Source organism: Aquarana catesbeiana, linkage group LG02 (assembly GCF_042186555.1).
Source record: "Aquarana catesbeiana isolate 2022-GZ linkage group LG02, ASM4218655v1, whole genome shotgun sequence".
Lineage (NCBI taxonomy): Eukaryota > Metazoa > Chordata > Amphibia > Anura > Ranidae > Aquarana > Aquarana catesbeiana.
Genome location: NC_133325.1, coordinates 148,272,669 through 148,290,696, shown reverse-complemented (window position 1 = coordinate 148,290,696; position 18,028 = coordinate 148,272,669).

Sequence of the window (18,028 nt, the reverse complement as noted above, 5' to 3'; positions counted from 1 at the left end):
GTATGGTGCGGTCGGTCCACGGAGCAGAGGGGTGGAATCTCCATCATTTATCAGTCACTCTCTAATCAAACAGCCAAGACTCCATACATGGTAGCTTGGGAGTCTGACTTAGCCCTGGAGTGGGACCTGGAGAAATGGAGGGTCACATATAATAGGGCGTACAAGAGCATCCTGAACATCTCACTGGTGGAATCCAGCGTAAAGGTCATCACGAGATGGTACCTTCCACCAGAGAGACTGGCCAGAATGTTCCCCTCCACGGACTCCAGGTGCTTTAGGGGTTGTCTTCTTAGGGGCTCATTGGCCCATATCTTTTGGGAATGTCCACGGCTGAGGTCTTTCTGGCATAGGATTTTCCATATGATTAAAAAAGTCACCGGAGTACAGATCCCAAGAACCCCCGCCATAGCGCTCTTGAACGACCATTTACCCAAAACTCCAAAAATGTCACGCAGATTGATTCATTTTATTTTGCTGGGAGCTAAGTTATCTATAGCCAAGGCATGGAAACAACCCAAGGTGTCCTTCAAAGCGGCTACCCGTAAAATTTCATGGATCATGACCCAAGAGAAGGTGGCCAGTACCCTGAATAATACCACAGAGAAATTTGAAGCTATCTGGGAACCATGGGCTAATTTCTTGGGCACCTCCTTGATCCCAGGGGTTAAACCCTGAAGCATCAAGCAGTATCTGGGTTTGGAGGACCTCCTCCCGTGGTTGGGCTTCCGTCTACCTTCTCCTCCCTTTCTATCACCCCTCTCTCACCTCTCTCTCTTCTCTTTATTTCCTTTCTCTTGTTTCTCTGCAGGTTGATCTATCAAGTTGATGCTCTCCAGCCTTAATTAAGACCATAGCAGAGATCTCAGGGAACCCAGCTCCCAAGGGCAGCATAGATAGTAGATCATTACTTTCTGTTTTGCTATCCAGAGACATGAAGCATTAACTAAGGGGGTGTCAGGGGCAAGTGGGAGAATTCCGCTCAGGCACAGTGTGTTCCCAGTTGGAGTGCAGACGGTCTCTCCTACCTCCCCCTCACCAAACTAATCCTTATCTCTGGGTCTTTAGATCTATGCGAACTAACTTTGTCATATGTAGGTTCACATGCAAGGTCGCAATTTCCTTTTTCGTTTGTTTTGTTAATGTCATATCTACGGTCATAAGGTATACATGTAGCCCCCAAGGGGTTTCATTTATTCTACTATGTACGCCTGCATTTAAAGCGATGGTTATGTATATTTGTTTTTGATCTATTAGAAACTCAATAAAATACTTTGAAAATTAAAATCCCCACACCTGCGATCATCCCTGCATAAGCTTCCAAAATCTCTGTAATAGGGATCCATCAGATCTGCTCATCCCTGCAAGTGTATCATGACATGCTGTTTGAAATCTTCACACCTGTGATCATCGAGGCATAAGCTTCCTTGATTTCTGTAATAGGGATCCATCAGATCTGGTAAGACGCTACTCTCTTTTCTTGTGGATGGAACACTTTGCCATTTTTCTTGAACACTGGTAGCCATTGAGTTGAATACCATTTTCAGTTGTCACACCCTTTTTTAAGTGTATAGATTTTCTTAGGAACTTGAACGTTTTCAATTTAACCAAATTTTTTTACACACTGGAATTTCTTGCAATTTTTTGCACATTGACATTTTGAATAATGCATTTGTTATGACATCTGTTATTTGCATCATTAAGTTGTTATCATATTGTTCACACACACAACACGTAGATATCTTGTTTATTCACTTAATTTTGTTCATTATCACATCAGTTCACTAGTTAAAGGAACGGTGCACCATTAGCCATTTCTATAGCTGCGCTTTCTGTTTCAAACTGTGATGTCATAGACTACTTTTAGTTAATTTTTTATTTTTATTTTTTATGAATGTTTAAAATGTAAACAGGGACAGGAATTAAATTGAAAATTATGCTGGAGTTTAGCTTTAATGGCTCAGAATATTGCTTTTCTCTGACTGCATACAACATGAACTAATTTTAATCTGTCTTTTACAAACTTTGCAGTGCAGTCACGCTCGTGCTGCACTAGGTGATTATGCTGTTAGGTTCAGAATAGACCAGGCCCATTAACCTGCCGTCAACTATCACTGCAAACTCTAGAGCGGACAAATAAACAGAGATAAGGAAATAGCTTTTCACACCAAATATTTTAAAACGTCCTCTGGTACAGTAAAAGTATACCCTTATAAACTTATGCCTGTTTTGGAGGCAGAAAGAGACATATATTCAGGTGTAGATGTCTTATAAATGTGTATTAAAGAGAAGTTGTCACAAAATCAAAATACTTGTGTAAGGCAGTTGTGGATGGCGTCTTCCATCACTGCTTTTCCATTGGGCTGTTTCACTTTGTTTTAAACCTGCTTTAAAGGCAGTCGCTAGGGAAAGGAGAAATCCTTCCTTGCAGTGGGGTACAGCAAGGGTTAATGTTTGTTTATTACCTTATTCCCCCCATACCACGCCCCCTCCCTCTTGTAGATGGTGCTCTTCTCTTCTCCTCTCTGCTCCAGGGTTGTCCCTCAGTGTACTTACATCCAGTGCAGGGCTATGGGTCGGCATTTTTCTTCCTGACATACTTGATTTGATTGTAGCCGTAGCCTACAGAAGTGAGGGATTGAGTAAGAAAAAGCATTTTTTTCTGGTATACTTTTCTGAGTATTTAACCTTTGCAGGGCAGTGGCAGTCCCACTGCGTGGGAGAATCTTTGTTTTCCTCAGAGGTCAAAATTAAAGCTTATTCCAGACAGACAGTGAAATGCGCAGTTGAACTGCATATTTGTTACCTGTTTTACCTGCTAAAGGACCTGCTCAGCCAATCTTATGCAGGTACCCCTGCTAAAAAGATGATGAAGCAATAAACACATTCAAACTTTTCTCTTAAAAAGCTCTTCTTTAATGATTTGCAACCAACAGCAACGCATTTCAACCTGCCTGGGTCTTGGTCATAGCTGTAATGAAGCTTCACACTTGACTCAAATAGGACACATTTATACCATGCTGGATGATTTCTGCAACTGAAACTTGTTGCACTGGGTTCCACTGATCACTAATGCCATGAGCGTTCAAAAAGTATTTACTCTGTGAGCCAGTTGGGGAGATTTTTCCTCATTTTTTTTCCAGTGACACCAGGACCATAAATGGAGGCTGTGGTTGTCAAGAACATGAAGGCACGGACAGCAATCAAAAGGTTGTTAGAAGTTCTGACCTTCCCACTCTACTAAAAATGTGTTTTTGGTTTTGTCTGCATCCCCAATAAAAGTGGAACATGTTCTTCAACTTCAGTCCTCCCCTGAAAGCAGTTGGCCACCATAAGTCTGCTTGATCTACATACACGAGATTGCTATTTCCTCTGGCAGAAAACAAAAAGATCAGGCAATTGCCATTTCAGACCCATGGGCAGCTTTTGCTAAGGAGTTCACTCCTTAGCCAACCTAAAATTGCCACTTTTTCTTTACCTTGAAAACCAATAGTGACGTGTCGGAAGCTGGAAGGAGGTATCAGAGCTTTGACTTTCACTCACAAGTCGGAGTTGCATAATATATCTCCCTGGAGTACGAGGCTCCTGGGGCTCTGTGAAGATAACAAAAGGTATGTAGCACCCCCTACCTCCTAGCAGCAGATAGGGACCACCAGTGGTTGAGTGGGCTAGCAGGGTAGACTGCTTGAAGTGTAGTTGGGTTCTGGACAGATGGACACCAGTCACTTTAAGATGCATAAAAAGTTTATAAACTGTCATAAACTCATGGGAGAGATGGTTAGGGCACATGACAAAAAATAAGGGCACAGAAAAAAAATAATATTCACAGTTCTCATGGGTGAAAGACCTTTAAGCCAGACCTGTATTCTGTGATTCTCAAGCAGATGTTCTGGATGAGACTTCCTGTAAGGTCCAGATTAATTTCTAGCTTTTCATGCATTTTCATGCATTTCCAGTCAAAGTTTATCCCTAGGGCTCATTTCCAGGATTGGTTCAAGTCCTGCTAAGAAAAGCCACCTCAAGCAGAATAATGTGAGCCTAGGCCACAGAGTTGGGCCTTATCTCAGAAGCACATGAATGTAGGCCTAGGAGGGGAAAAAAATCATCCAGCACACACCTTCCCCAAGGCAGGAGTGTTGCTGGAAGGGAGCTTCAGAAGGCCACACTTAAATATTTATATCCCCTCCTATCCTGCACCACTAGGAATAAATCACCTAGTGCTTGGCCAGGTAGACCTAAATATTCATAACCCAACATTATTGGGTACTCTTGCTCTAATACCAATGACACTGCCCAACAGTAGGCAGTGAGTTCAGAACTATCAACTCAGCTTAGGCTCATTACTGCCTAGGAGCAATCAATTTACAAAGTCACTCCTGCTTAGTATTTGCAAGCATCTCTGGATGCCTACATTAAAGAAAACCTGTCATTGGATAGATCTGGGGGCTGCCTGTGTAGAGTTAAGCTGGCCATAGATGGATCGAAATTTGGCCGGTTCAGCAGGGACCAGACAAGTTTTGATCCATGTGAAAGAAAAATGTGCAAATGAAATTACATTTCCATACTGCGCTCTATCATATATATAAATAAATCAATAATAAAGTCCATGAACTGCCACTGATAGATCTCCAATCAAGTGAAGTGAATATACAGTCAAATGGTCATACTTGATGAAGGTTCTCGAGGGTTTCGGCTTTGGTCCAGCCTTCCGGAAATGGATCGGTCTACTCTAAAAATCCCCCACGGCCAATATTAAACTAAATGGTAAGCTTTGTCCCTCCATCCCAATTAAGAGGGGGACGAGGCAGGGGTGCCCTCTTTCCCCTGCACTGTTCGCCCTGGTGAGCCTCTGGCAGAGACCCTGCAGAGATCAGAGGAGGTGTCAGGGATCCGGGTCGGATCAATAGTTGAGAAATTAGCTCTATATGCAGATGACTTAATCCTCTTTCTGCACGATCCCGGCCCCTCACTTTCAGTGGCGCTCCAGATTCTAGACCGCTTTGCTACTCTTTCTGGCCTCCGCACCAACTGGAGCAAGTCACTCATTCTTCCTATAGATCCAGGGGCGAAACAGCAGAGTAACTCTAACTTACCTCTACAATGGGCAAACTCCATCAGATACTTAGGATTTCAGTAAGCTCAATCTGTCCCCGGTACTGTAATGGTGTAAGTCTAAATTAAAGGCCTGGTCAAATCTCCCAATAACACTTATTGGGAAAATTAATTTAATTGAAATGAAAATGCTCCCGGTTCTACTATATACACTAAGGCACTCCCCAGTCTGGATACCTAAAACACTCTTCCAACAACTAGATTCCCTAATGGCTTCCTTTCTGTGGCAATCACATCCAGCCAGATTTAGCAGGAAAATTCTACGTAGGCCTTGCACACGGGGGGACTTGCTTGCCCTGACTTTTACACATATTATTTGGCAGCAATGCTCACCCACACCCACAACTGGCTGGTCTCAGATGATACCAGCACATCAGTAGTCCTTGAGGCAGCACATCTGGGATCTTATGAGGCTGTTCGCAACGCCCTCTACAGGGGGTTCACTGATAACCCTAACACAAGCTATGAGGGCGGTTGTCAGGGCTTGGCACACAGTGGTAGTTAAACCTAACCTGGTAAAAGGCATATGGTCCCCTGACACACCGCTTTGGTGTAATCCCAGGCTGAAGGAATTTTATTCTTTGCAGGACCCCGGCCTGTGGGCTGGCGAGGGCATCAAATACTTGAAGGATATATGCAATGTTTTGGGGTTGTTCACCTTTGACAGACTGAAGCACAAATTCCAACTCCCAAACTCTTTCTTTTTCAGGTTCCTTCAGCTCCGCCACGCCTTTGGCTCACAATTCAGATCGGTTCAGCTCCGGGTTGAGCATGACGATCTCGAAACTCTGCTAAATGATATTAATCTCCGTAAGCCACTATCTCAAATATACCAAGCTCTGCTGCCATCCGTTCAGGTCGGATTGGATGGGCTGCGCAAAATCCTGCACAGTAGGGATGAGCCGAACACCCCCCTGTTCGGTTCGCACCAGAACATGCGAACAGGAAAAAAATGTGTTCGAACACGCGAACACCGTTAAAGTCTATGGGACACGAAAATGAATAATCAAAAGTGCTAATTTTAAAGGCTTATGTGCAAGTTATTGTCATAAAAAGTGTTTGGGGACCTGGGTCCTGCCCCAGGGGACATGGATCAATGCAAAAAAAGTTTTAAAAAGGGCTGTTTTTTCGAGTGATTTTAATAATGCTTAAAGTGAAACAATAAAAGTGTAATATCCCTTTAAATTTCGTACCTGGGGGGTGTCTATAGTAAGCCTGTAAAGGGGCGCATGTTTCCCGTGTTTAGAACAGTCTGACAGCAAAATGACATTTCAAAGGAAAAAAAAAAAACTACTCGCGGCTATTAAAGCATTGCTGGTCCGACAATACACATAGAAGTTCATTGATAAAAACGGCATGGGAATTCCCCACAGACCCTTCAGGTCTGATATGGATATTAAGGGGAACCCCAGCCAAAATTTAAAAAAAAAACGGCGTGGGCTTCCCCCAAAAATCCATACCAGACCCTTATCCGAGCACGCAACCTGGCAGGCCGCAGGAAAAGAGGGGGGGACGAGAGAGCGCCCCCCCCTCCTGAACCGTACCAGGCCACATGCCCTCAACATTGGGAGGGTGCTTTGGGGTAGCCCCCCAAAACACCTTGTCCCCATGTTGATGAGCACAAGGGCCTCATCCCCACAACCCTGGCCGGTGGTTGTGGGGGTCTGCGGGCGGGGGGCTTATCGGAATCTGGAAGCCCCCTTTAACAAGGGGACCCCCAGATCCCGGCCCTCCCCCCTGTGTGAAATGGTAAGGGTACCCCTACCATTTCACTAAAAAACTGTCAAAAATGTTAAAAATGACAAGAGACAGTTTTTGACAATTCCTTTATTTAAATGCTTCTTCTTTCTTCTTTCTCCTATCTTCTATCGTCCTTCGGTTTCTTCCTCCATCTTCTTCTTCTTCTGGTTCTTCTGGCTCTTCTGGCTCTTCCTCCGGTGTTCTCGTCCAGCATCTCCTCCGCGGTGTCTTCTTCCCTTCTTCTCCTCGGGCCGCTCCGCATCCATGGCATGGAGGGAGGCTCCCGCTCTTCTCTTCATCTTCTTCTCTTCTTCATCTTCTTCTCTTCTTCATCTTCTTCTCTTCTTCATCTTCTTCTCCGGGCCGCTCCGCATCCATGGTGGCATGGAGGGAGGCTCCCGCTGTGTGACGCTTCTCCTCTTCTGACGGTTCTTAAATAATGGGGGGCGGGGCCACCCGGTGACCCCGCCCCCCTCTGACGCACGGTGACTTGACAGGACTTCCCAGAGAAGATGCTGGATGAGAACACCGGAGGAAGAACCAGAAGAGCCAGAAGAACCAGAAGAAGAAGATGGAGGAAGAAACCGAAGGAAGATAGAAGAAAGAAGAAGCATTTAAATAAAGGAATTGTCAAAAATTGTCTCTTGTCATTTTTAACATTTTTGACAGTTTTTTAGTGAAATGGTAGGAGTACTTTTGTACCCCCTTACCATTTCACACAGGGGGGAGGGCCGGGATCTGGGGGTCCCCTTGTTAAAGGGGGCTTCCAGATTCTGATGAGCCCCCCCGCCCGCAGACCCCCACAACCACTGGTCAGGGTTGTGGGGATGAGGCCCTTGTCCTCATCAACATGGGGACAAGGTGTTTTGGGGGGCTACCCCAAAGCACCCTCCCAATGTTGAGGGCATGAGGCCTGGTACAGTTCAGGAGGGGGGGGCCGCTCTCTCGTCCCCCCCTCTTTTCCTGCGTCCTGCCAGGTTGCATGCTCGGATAAGGGTCTGGTATGGATTTTTGGGGGGACCCCATGACGTTTTTTTTTTTCAATTTTGGCTAGGGGTTCCCCTTAATATCCATACCAGACCTGAAGGGCCTGGTATGGAATTTAGGGGGACCCCGCACGTCATTTTTTAAAAAAATTTTGGCCGGGGTTCCCCTTAATATCCATACCAGACCTGAAAGGCCTGGTATGGAATTTAGGGGGACCCCCCACGTAATTTTTTTTTAAATTTTGTCCGGGGTTCCCCCTAATATTCATACCAGACCTGAAGGGCCTGGTATGGAATTTAGGGGGACCCCCCACCTCATTTTTTTTTTAAATTGTGGTTCGGGGTTCCCCTGTGGGGAATTCCCATGCCGTTTTTATCAATGAACTTGTATGTGTATTGTCGGACCGGCAATGCATTAATAGCCGCGAGTAGTTTTAAATGACTTTTTTTCCTTTGAAATGTTATTTTGCTGTCAGACTGTTCTAAACACGGGAAACATGCGCCCCTTTATAGGCATACTATAGACACCCTCCAACTACGAAATTTAAAAGGATATTGCACTTTTATTGTTTCACTTTAAGCATTATTAAAATCACTGCTCTCGAAAAAACGGCCTTTTTTAAAACTTTTTTTTTGCATTGATCCATGTCCCCTGGGGCAGGACCCAGGTCCCCAAACACTTTTTATGACAATACCATGCATATAAGCCTTTAAAATTAGCACTTTTGATTTCCCCCATAGACTTTTAAAGGGTGTTCCGCGACATTCGAATTTGCCGCGAACACCCCAAAGTGTTCACTGTTCGGCGAACTTGCGAACAGCCGATGTTCGAATCGAACATGAGTTCGACTCGACCTCGAAGCTCATCCCTACTGCACAGAATATACTAAACACCCCAACGCCTTCATCGCATATACCCAACCTCATCGGCAGCTTGCTGGAGATGCTCTGGTGTCCCTGCTGGTTTCCTACGTATATTTTGGGATTGCCCACAGGTTCAGGGATATTGGAAAGAAGTAACTCAATTTGTCAGCAGATTGACTACTATACCAATACCTCTGACAATTAGTGTCTGTCTCCTGTGTCTTGTGGAACAGTTGGCGTTAACCAAAGCAACCCGCACCCTAATAGGTATTCTATTATTTTATACCAGGAAAGCCATAGTACTAAAATGGAAGTCAGACAACCCCCCTACCGTGTCATCATGGAAAACATTAATTAACAAAATTATCCCCCTATACAAAGCAACATATTTATCCCGAGGATGCCCCCAAAAATTTTAAAAAGTCTGGCAGTTGTGGACAGATTCAGAGTCCACGACAGATGACCAACCTGTTGGAAACTGCCCTTACTAGATGCCCTGGGTGCCTACCTGGCCCTGTTGAGTGTTGGGGTCCTCCCCCGGGCGGGTGGGCGGTGGAGTCAGTCCAGAGGTTGAGTGACTTCACTCGACCCTAGCTGTCCTTACAACATCTGGCTCTGACAGGTAAGAGGGATGAGAGGTCCTACAAGTACAGATATAGCCTACTAACATCCTACCATGTTGAAACTGGGTATTAGATACATTGTTAGTTAGTAATTTTAACTGTAGTTAGAATTGTTTAGTCTTGAGATGCATTGTGAGTTGTACGCTGTTATGCACATGGCTATGTGCACCATTTGGCCGGGGTATGCCCCAGTGGCCCTGTTTTGTACCTCCACAGTAAAAAAAAAATTCAATAAAAAGAATTTACAAAAAAAACAAAAACAAAAAAAAAAGTGAAGTGAATATACTTTATATAGTAAACAAAAATTTTGATCCATCTATGGCAGGTTCCAGCTTGACAGCAGTCCATCTAACAATTGACTTCTGTTGAATGGGAATGGTGGCAAATGTTCATTCGATCAGTGGCTGCAACACTAATCAGTAAACAGCAGGGAGGATTCCTCTATCCACCTCACTTGTGTTGATGGGGAGATACCTTCAATTTTTTTTTTAATTCTTTAAAGCGGGGTTCCACTCAAATTTTTAACTTAATCTTACCCCCTTCAGTTAATTGCATAGATGTTCAAATGCCACACAAAATTTTTTTTTATCGCTGTAATTACCTTTATATTGTACTTTATCGTGGCACTTCCTGTCTCTCCTCCCATGGGAGTAGGCATGTTTATTGCCTTTCCCCCGGCACCGCACTGTCTCCTGGGAGCTTAGTGTCAGGCTTCATAAGATTCAGTGCGGAAACAATGATCATGCGCGTGAACAAGCTGTGAATGAACAACATTCACTGCATCCCGGAAATCAATGCTTGTGGGCTTCACATGCCAGCCAGCACACATTTTTTAAGTTATTCTTCAGTACAAAAACAGACAGAGGCGGAAATATTACACCCAAACTGTGAGTATAATTTTGGGATTAGCAAAGTGTCTCAATGACCTAAAAAAAAAAAAAAAATATTGGTCGCCGGACTACCGCTTTAAGCCCACCTATGGGCAGCCTTAGTGGGGCATTTGCACCTTGTTCAGGACCAGTATTTTGGAATTTATACCACCTGCTGAGGGACTTGTTATTATCAATCATGTAAATCTGTAATGAGCATTATATAACTAAAGTCTGTGAGCTGTTTTAAAGCAGAATTAAGCCATTCAAATTCAACAGTTTCAAATACCAGTTATGTTCCTGGCGTGTGTCGGGAATGTAACTGTCACATTTATTGGGCTCTCAATCAATCTGTCAAACCATTAAATGGCAGTTACAGATCAAACAGAGGCTAAGATGATTTCCTTGGCTAAAAGCAATAGAAGGGTTTAGTTCTACTTTTGTCCAGTAACAAGAGCCACTGCAAACATTACTGACTGTGAATGCAAGACAGGGATTTATGTACCTCCTGAAGATGAGATGAGCAGCCAATACCAGAGGAATGTGCTCTGAACATTAAGTGTTAAGTACAAACCTTTTCAACCTAGGAACTGGTAGTGGCTAGTTGGAATGAAATGTATCTTTTTGGCATTAACTGAAGAACCATTATAAAGTGTCACATGTCAGGTGGCCTGGGCTCCCATGCCACATGGGCCTCAAGCATATGGATCAATTCCAGAGCCCTAGTCTGAACCATAAAATGTGCAGAGCCCTGCAAGGAAGTATGCTCCATGTGTGAAGAGGAATCAGAGTGGAAATAGATCAGGGTGATGGACTGAAGGGGGTTTTAGACCCACTATCCATGCACATAGTGCCAACATAGAGGTCTGGGCTGGGAACTGGCTTAACAACCCAGCCCCTGGCTGACTTACTTTCCTGTAGGCCACTAGCTGGAGGTTTGGTGATGTGAAGCAGCTAGGACACACCTACAAGTGTTTGGCTCGCTGCTTCATTCACTTCAATATTTACTGTCTGCCAAATACGACCTACGTTCTCCACCACAGCCATGGGAATGAGAAGTTCTAGATATGTAAAGGCATTGGATTTATGTGAAAAAATTACCCTTGCAGTTTGATCTCCATACTGCCAGTGTTAAATGCTTGTTTTTTCTAGGGGAATAGGAATAAGCAGCTATGCTTACCTCTTCTCTCACTTCCACAGGTTTCCACTGCCACTGTACAACCAGCCCCCCTTTGTGGCTCCTCTGGCTCCTGGGAAGAAAAGGAATAATCTAAGGTAGGTATAGCTGCTTATTCCTCTACCTTTAGACCAGAGGTATCCAACCTTTTGACATTCCTGAGCCACATTGGAAGAAGAGGAATTGTCTTGGGCCACACATAAAATACACTAACAATAAGGATAGCTGATGAGCAGAAAAGGTCGGGGAGATCACAAGTTAACAATCACTAATATAGATAATGTACCTATCTGAGTAATAAAACTTGGATTTGGCACTGTTTTTGGTAAACGAACGCATCAATATCTGGTTCGATGGATGAGATAGCAATTCTCAATGAATTCTCAAGGTGCTCATCAGATATTTTGGTTCTAATTTTGCCCTTCGTGTGCTTCATTCTTGAAAATAGTTGTTCACAAATACAGGTGCTGCAGAAAACTGATGACATGGATAAGGCGTGATTGTGAAGAGGGAGATATTTTCTATCGGTAAGATAAAACATATGGGTCTGATAAAGAGGCACTATCAAACTTTTCTTTGGCCGCATGTGTTCGCAAAGTGTAAACACATTTTACAAAAAATTCCAAAAAAAACATTTTTAAGTTTACGATTTTGTGTTGGGTCGCATTCATAGCCATCTAGGACTGCATGCGGCCCGTGGGCCACAGGCTGGACACTCTTGCTCTAGACAGAATGAGCTTTTGAGCTAGCAGTGTGTGTAGGGTCATTTTTTTACTTTTAGCTTTAACAGAAAGACAGAAGAATCATTGATCATATCAAAAGCTCCAACCCAAATGGGTCTAATAAATTGTCATATTATGCAGAGTGTTTCTATATATATATATATATATATATATATATATATATATATATATATATATATATATATATATATATATATATATACTTGAAATTTGTAATGTAGCTTGTTGATTATTAATCCCTTTATGACAGCAATACGCATATATGCAGCTGCAGGGAGGGTCAGCAGTGTTCTGGGGCTCCATCGATGCCCCCAGATTTGTGACCAAACTGTCACCGTCAGCTCATGTTCAAGAACCAACAATGGGGAGCTGGTAGTATGGGCTCCAACTGACACCAGCATTGCACAGCCAATCACATTGTCACATGGTCAAAAGCTCCTCATCCCGACCTCAGCATCGTGGACCATTTAAAGCACCAGCTCCCACCGGCATATAGGAGTTAATGTGCACCTGTGTACAGACCATGGACGTGAAACATTTTAACATTTTCCAAACATTTTTGGCTTGAAAAATACTTAAAACCCCCAGAAAAATACATTTTCAATTTGATAAGGTGAATGGCAGATGAATCTTAATTAGATGCCATTGGTTACTGTGATTTGCCTTATTTACGCTGCCAAAAGTGACATATCAAATATCCACTTTACAGTTTATAATTGTGTTTTATTCTATCTCCCAAAACGTGGCAAGTAGAAGTGTAAATATGCTCAAGTATGATAAAGTACAGTGGAATATGAGATCAGGCATCATGGAAATGTTAATTAATAGCAGACTAAGGAATACATACAAGAGCAATATATTTCATCTATATTACTTCTGATACATTTATTATTAATGTGTCATTTCACTTTAACCACCACAACCATTACACATTCTTATAAATTTGTCCTTCATATACATTCAGCGCTCCTTAAGCAAGCTAGGTTAAGCAGGGCTAATTGTAAATAATGAATTGTAATACAAGCGATGCACACAATATTACAGCACTAGAAACACGGTGCTGGCGACAGGATTTATAAAAGCCATGCAATCAGGCCAGTCGCCTCAAGGGAAGAAAACTGTTTTTCTGCATAAACGCTAAGTGCACATTCGATTCTGAATTGTTTTAGTTAACTTTAAGAAAGGTCCAGTGTAGATTTAGAGGGGACCCAGGCAAGAAAAAAACAAAAAAAAACAAAAAAAAAAAAAATAGCACAGGATCCCCAAAATCTATACCAGATCCTTATCCAGGCATACAGCCTGGCTGGCCAGGAAAGGGAGGGACAGTGAGCATGCCCCCCCCCATTCTAAACCATACCAAACCACATGCCGTCAACATTTAGTGTAAAAGCTCCTCCACTTGATGGAGACGAACCCCTCATCCCTGGCCGTGGGGATTTGCAGATATTTGGTCCTCATCCTTACGTGATTGAGTAAGGGGTACATACCCCTTGTTACTCATTCACAAAAAAGTTATTTATTAAAAAATAAAAAAAATGCCCTGATGTTAATCAATTGTCACTATCCTTGGCCAGCAATGTAGATCCAACATCAATCATGATAAATGATGCCCACCAACCTACGCCATGACAATCCTCTCCTGTTGTTAGTCTCTTTGCAAATGATACCTCCACAGCCGACTGCTCAATGTCAACATATTGGTCAGGGATCCTGGGTTATGCCTCTGATCAAATATAGTTCCTCACTTTCCTACTTGATGTGGCATAGGGTAGGCCTTTTAAACCTCTTTTGATGGTGTGCTAATATCATTATGCTGACTCCCCCATATCAGTTTGCAAAACTGTGGTGGGGTAAGCATAAGAGGAAGAAGTAGGCACATTTGCAACTTGTTGCTCTGAGCTGCAGGTAGGGGGAAGAGGAGGGCTTTGCCAGTCACTCAACTATCTCTGTCAGTGGGATCCCTGAGCGTGTCACTAGCCATGTCGCCTGCCACCAGCAGAGTCCTTCCTTGCATCAGGTGCCCCTAGCAGAGTCTGTCCTTGCATCAGGTGCCCCCAGCAGAGTCTGTCCTTGCATCAGGTGCCCCCAGCAGAGTTCGTCCTTGCATCAGGTGTCCCCAGCAGAGTCTGTCTTTGCATCAGGTGTCCCCAGCAGAGCCTGTCCTTGCATCAGGTGCCCCCAGCAGAGTCCGTCCTTGCATCAGGTGCCCCCAGCAGAGTCCGTCCTTGCATCAGGTGCCCCCAGCAGAGTCCGTCCTTGCATCAGGTGCCCCCAGCAGTGTCCCTCCTTGCATCAGGTGCCCCCAGCAGAGTCCATCCTTGCATCAGGTACACCCAGCAGAGTCCCTTCTTGCATCAGGTGCCCCCAGCAGAGTCACTCCTTGCATCAGGTGCCCCCAGCAGAGTCAGTCCTTACACCAGTGTTCCCAGCCTCAGTCCTTACATAAGTGTCCCGGGCAGAGCCATAGTTACCACCCCTGTACATAGTTTCACGTCTCCCCTAGTTACCCCCCTGTACATAGTTACCCCCCTGTGCATAGTTACCCCCCCTGTAAATAGTTACCCCCCCTGTACATAGTTCCCCCCTGTACATAGTAACCCCTCCTGTAAATAGTTACCCCCCCTCCTGTAAATAGTTAACCCCCCCACCTGTATATAGTTAAACCCCCCACCTGTATATAGTTAAACCCCCCTCCTGTACATAGTTAACCCTCCCCCCTCCTGTATATAGTTAACCCCCCTCCTATATATACTTAACCCCCCCTCCTCCTGTATATGCTTAACCCCCCTCCTGTACATTAAAGTTAAATTGCTGCAGAGACAAGAAGAACAGAAGGAACATTGCATGAGCGGCCGGCGTGTTCAATGGAGAGGGGAGGGGCCGATCCATGCAGCTAACCCCGACTTCAGTATTGTGAGAGGAGAAGCCGATTCATTGGCTGCATGGATCAAGCCCCCTTCCTCTCTCCACTGAACAGGGGAACGATCTAGCGGCAGCGCCGGCAGCCATTTTGCTGACGCTAGATGTTCAAAAAATTAAAAAGCAAACATTCGCGATTTCCCTGGGCAAAATCCCGAATCGGGACAGCCTCCGATTGGGACGAGGGTCTCAAAATCGGGATTGTCCCAGGAAAATCGGGACTGTTGGCAACTATGCAACATAAACAGCGCATTCCCCATACCAAACTCAAAAAATGAAATCAAATAAATAGTAACCATGTAAAACTGATAATAATATCTATATAAAAGACTCTATCAAAATGAGAACACCAGACATGTATGAAAACACAAAAGTTCCAAAAGAGTGATCCTCTCTTGTAACTATGTATATTTTTGCAATTATGAAAAACAGCAGAACATTCTATATTGGACAGTTTCACATTAGAGCACCTGGTCAGTGCGCTTGACAACTTGTCAAGAGAGGAGACTGGCAAGCTTTCAATTATGGTGCATTTTACAGTAATTGAAAGCAAAACTAACATTTTAAGTGTACTGTCTGCAAGCAACTAACAAATAGTTGTGCAGCAAATATTTAGTTGACACTTTACCTGAACATGTCCCTCTTCAAAAAAAATAAAAATGTAGCACTACCCCCGTCGGGTTTGTAAATGACAGGGTTCAAGTAGCACAATGTGTTGTGAACTGCATCCTGGAGCCCCTGCTTCTCCTCCAGTCCATTTGGATGCTTCTTCACCAGTCTACCCGAATTCGAATGAATCTCTTCATCAGTCTACCCGACTGACTCTCTGGAGATCTCCCAGGGCAAGGTAGGGAAGAATTAAGCACACAGCTATCTTCCAGAGAGACCTGCTACATGTGGCAGTCTCCCCTCTTGTAGGTCCCTGCATCATGCTGTAGTACTTACAGCGTCCTCCTTGCTCCAGCTGCCTCTCAGGGAAGACTCCTTCCAATTTTTTTCTGTTGTAAGGATTTTCCCAGGCCAGCACTTGAGCCCTGGCCCAAAGTAGAGCCCCTCCCTCGAGGGCTACCGACAGGCCCTTCAGCACTGCATCTCCATCTTCTACCTGACTCTCCTACTGGCATGACTCATTCATATTTAAGGGCTCACTTAATCCCCTGCCAGGCCCATGGCCTAGGGATAGGATAAGCTCCCCTAAGTATGCAGGACAACCCTCCTAGCCTCTGCCCTCCAGCTTCCAGAATGTTCTCCAACTTTCCAGAACCAGAGGGAGGCACCAGAGAGATACCTGCATGTGTTACCCAGCCCTTAACTCTAGTTAACCCTGACCCAGATTAAGACTCACAGGTTTTAAATATGAGTCAGCATATAACTTTTCCTACTAGAGGGTGCTACAAAAAAAACAAATCCTTATTGGAAAAAAGTACAAAAAAAAGTTATTTTTATAAAACCCCTATTACCCTATTTTTGAGGAAGGATTAGAATTAATGACAATGTTCTTATTGTTGTCCATGTCTTCCTGCCTGGTGATACCTCTCTAATATCTTGTACAGGCATCCAAAAAGACAGGAAACAAGGTAAAATCACCCCAATTGAGTCTCAGACAAATATAAAAACATGACAAAAATGTCAGGCTGGTAAATGGGAGATTTATAAAGGCACAACAGGGAATCCAAAAAGATACTTTCTACGTTGTAAGGCCTCCAAAACAAATGTAACTGAAGTCTGGAAAGGGTTCATAGCTGAGGTTTAGTACTAAAGTTTAAAGTCCGGTGCTGATTCCCACTCCCCCTGCCTAGCGTATCTCCACTACCTCACTCCCAGTAATGGCATGGGGCCACTTTGTGTTCCTAGTGCAAGCTCCATGTGCACACTCACTTAAATCTTGACACTAAATACCTGTGCACAGGCTAAGGACCTCTGTGGCACTGATCTGCTCCCAATGCTATGGGAGACAGACCGCTAGGGGAGATAATGCCAACAACTCCCTCGCTAAAAGAGGTTGTTCCACCTCTTACGCTTAACGACAAGCTGCTTGCTGAACCTTCTTTACCCATGGTAACCACTTGCTGTTTTCTGTTCCACATTACCTCTTGTACTGCTGTGTTACTACTCCAATGTGTTTCAACTGACCCTAGCAGTAGACTATGTGTGCCGGTTACTTACATACACTACTTTAGAAACTTCAGACCAGATAAGGACAAACTTTCAAAAGCTTTACTGTATTTCACAGTCTTTCCCTATCTTCCCTAGTTCCTAACTCAGGCTTGTGGCTGCCCCAGTGTACCTCCACAGGAAAGAGTCCTGCTGCCACCACCATGTTTCACGGTGGGGATGGTGTGTTCATGGATATGTGTAGCAGTGTTAGTTTTCTGCCACACAAAACGTTTTGCTTTTAGGCCAAAAAGTTTAATTTTAGTCTCATCTGACCAGAGGACCTTCTTCAACATGTTTGCTGTGTCCCCCACATGGCTTCTCACAAATTGCAAATGGGAATTCTTATTGCTTTCTTTCAACAATGGCTTTCTTGCCACTCTTCCATAAAGGCCAGATTTGTGGAGTGCACGACTAATAGTTGTCCTGTGGACAGATCCTCCAACCTGAGCTGTGGATCACTGAAGCTCCTCCAGAGTTACCATGGGCCCCTTGGCTGCTTCTCTGATTATTGCTCTCCTTGCCCAGCCTGTCAGTTTAGGTGGACGGCCATGTCTTGGTAGGTTTGCAGTTGTGCCATACTCTTTCCATTTTTTGATGATGGATTGAACAGTGCTCCATGAGATGTTCAAAGCTTGGGATATTTTTTTATAACTTAACCCTGCTTTAAACTTCTCCACGACTTTATTTCTGACCTGTCTGGTGTGTGCCTTGGCCTTAATGATGCTGTTTGTTCACTAAGGTTCTCTAACAAACCTGTGAGGGCTTCACAGAACAGCTGTATTTATACTGAGATTAAATTACACACAGGTGGACTCTATTTGCGCACCACACTTTTCAGATA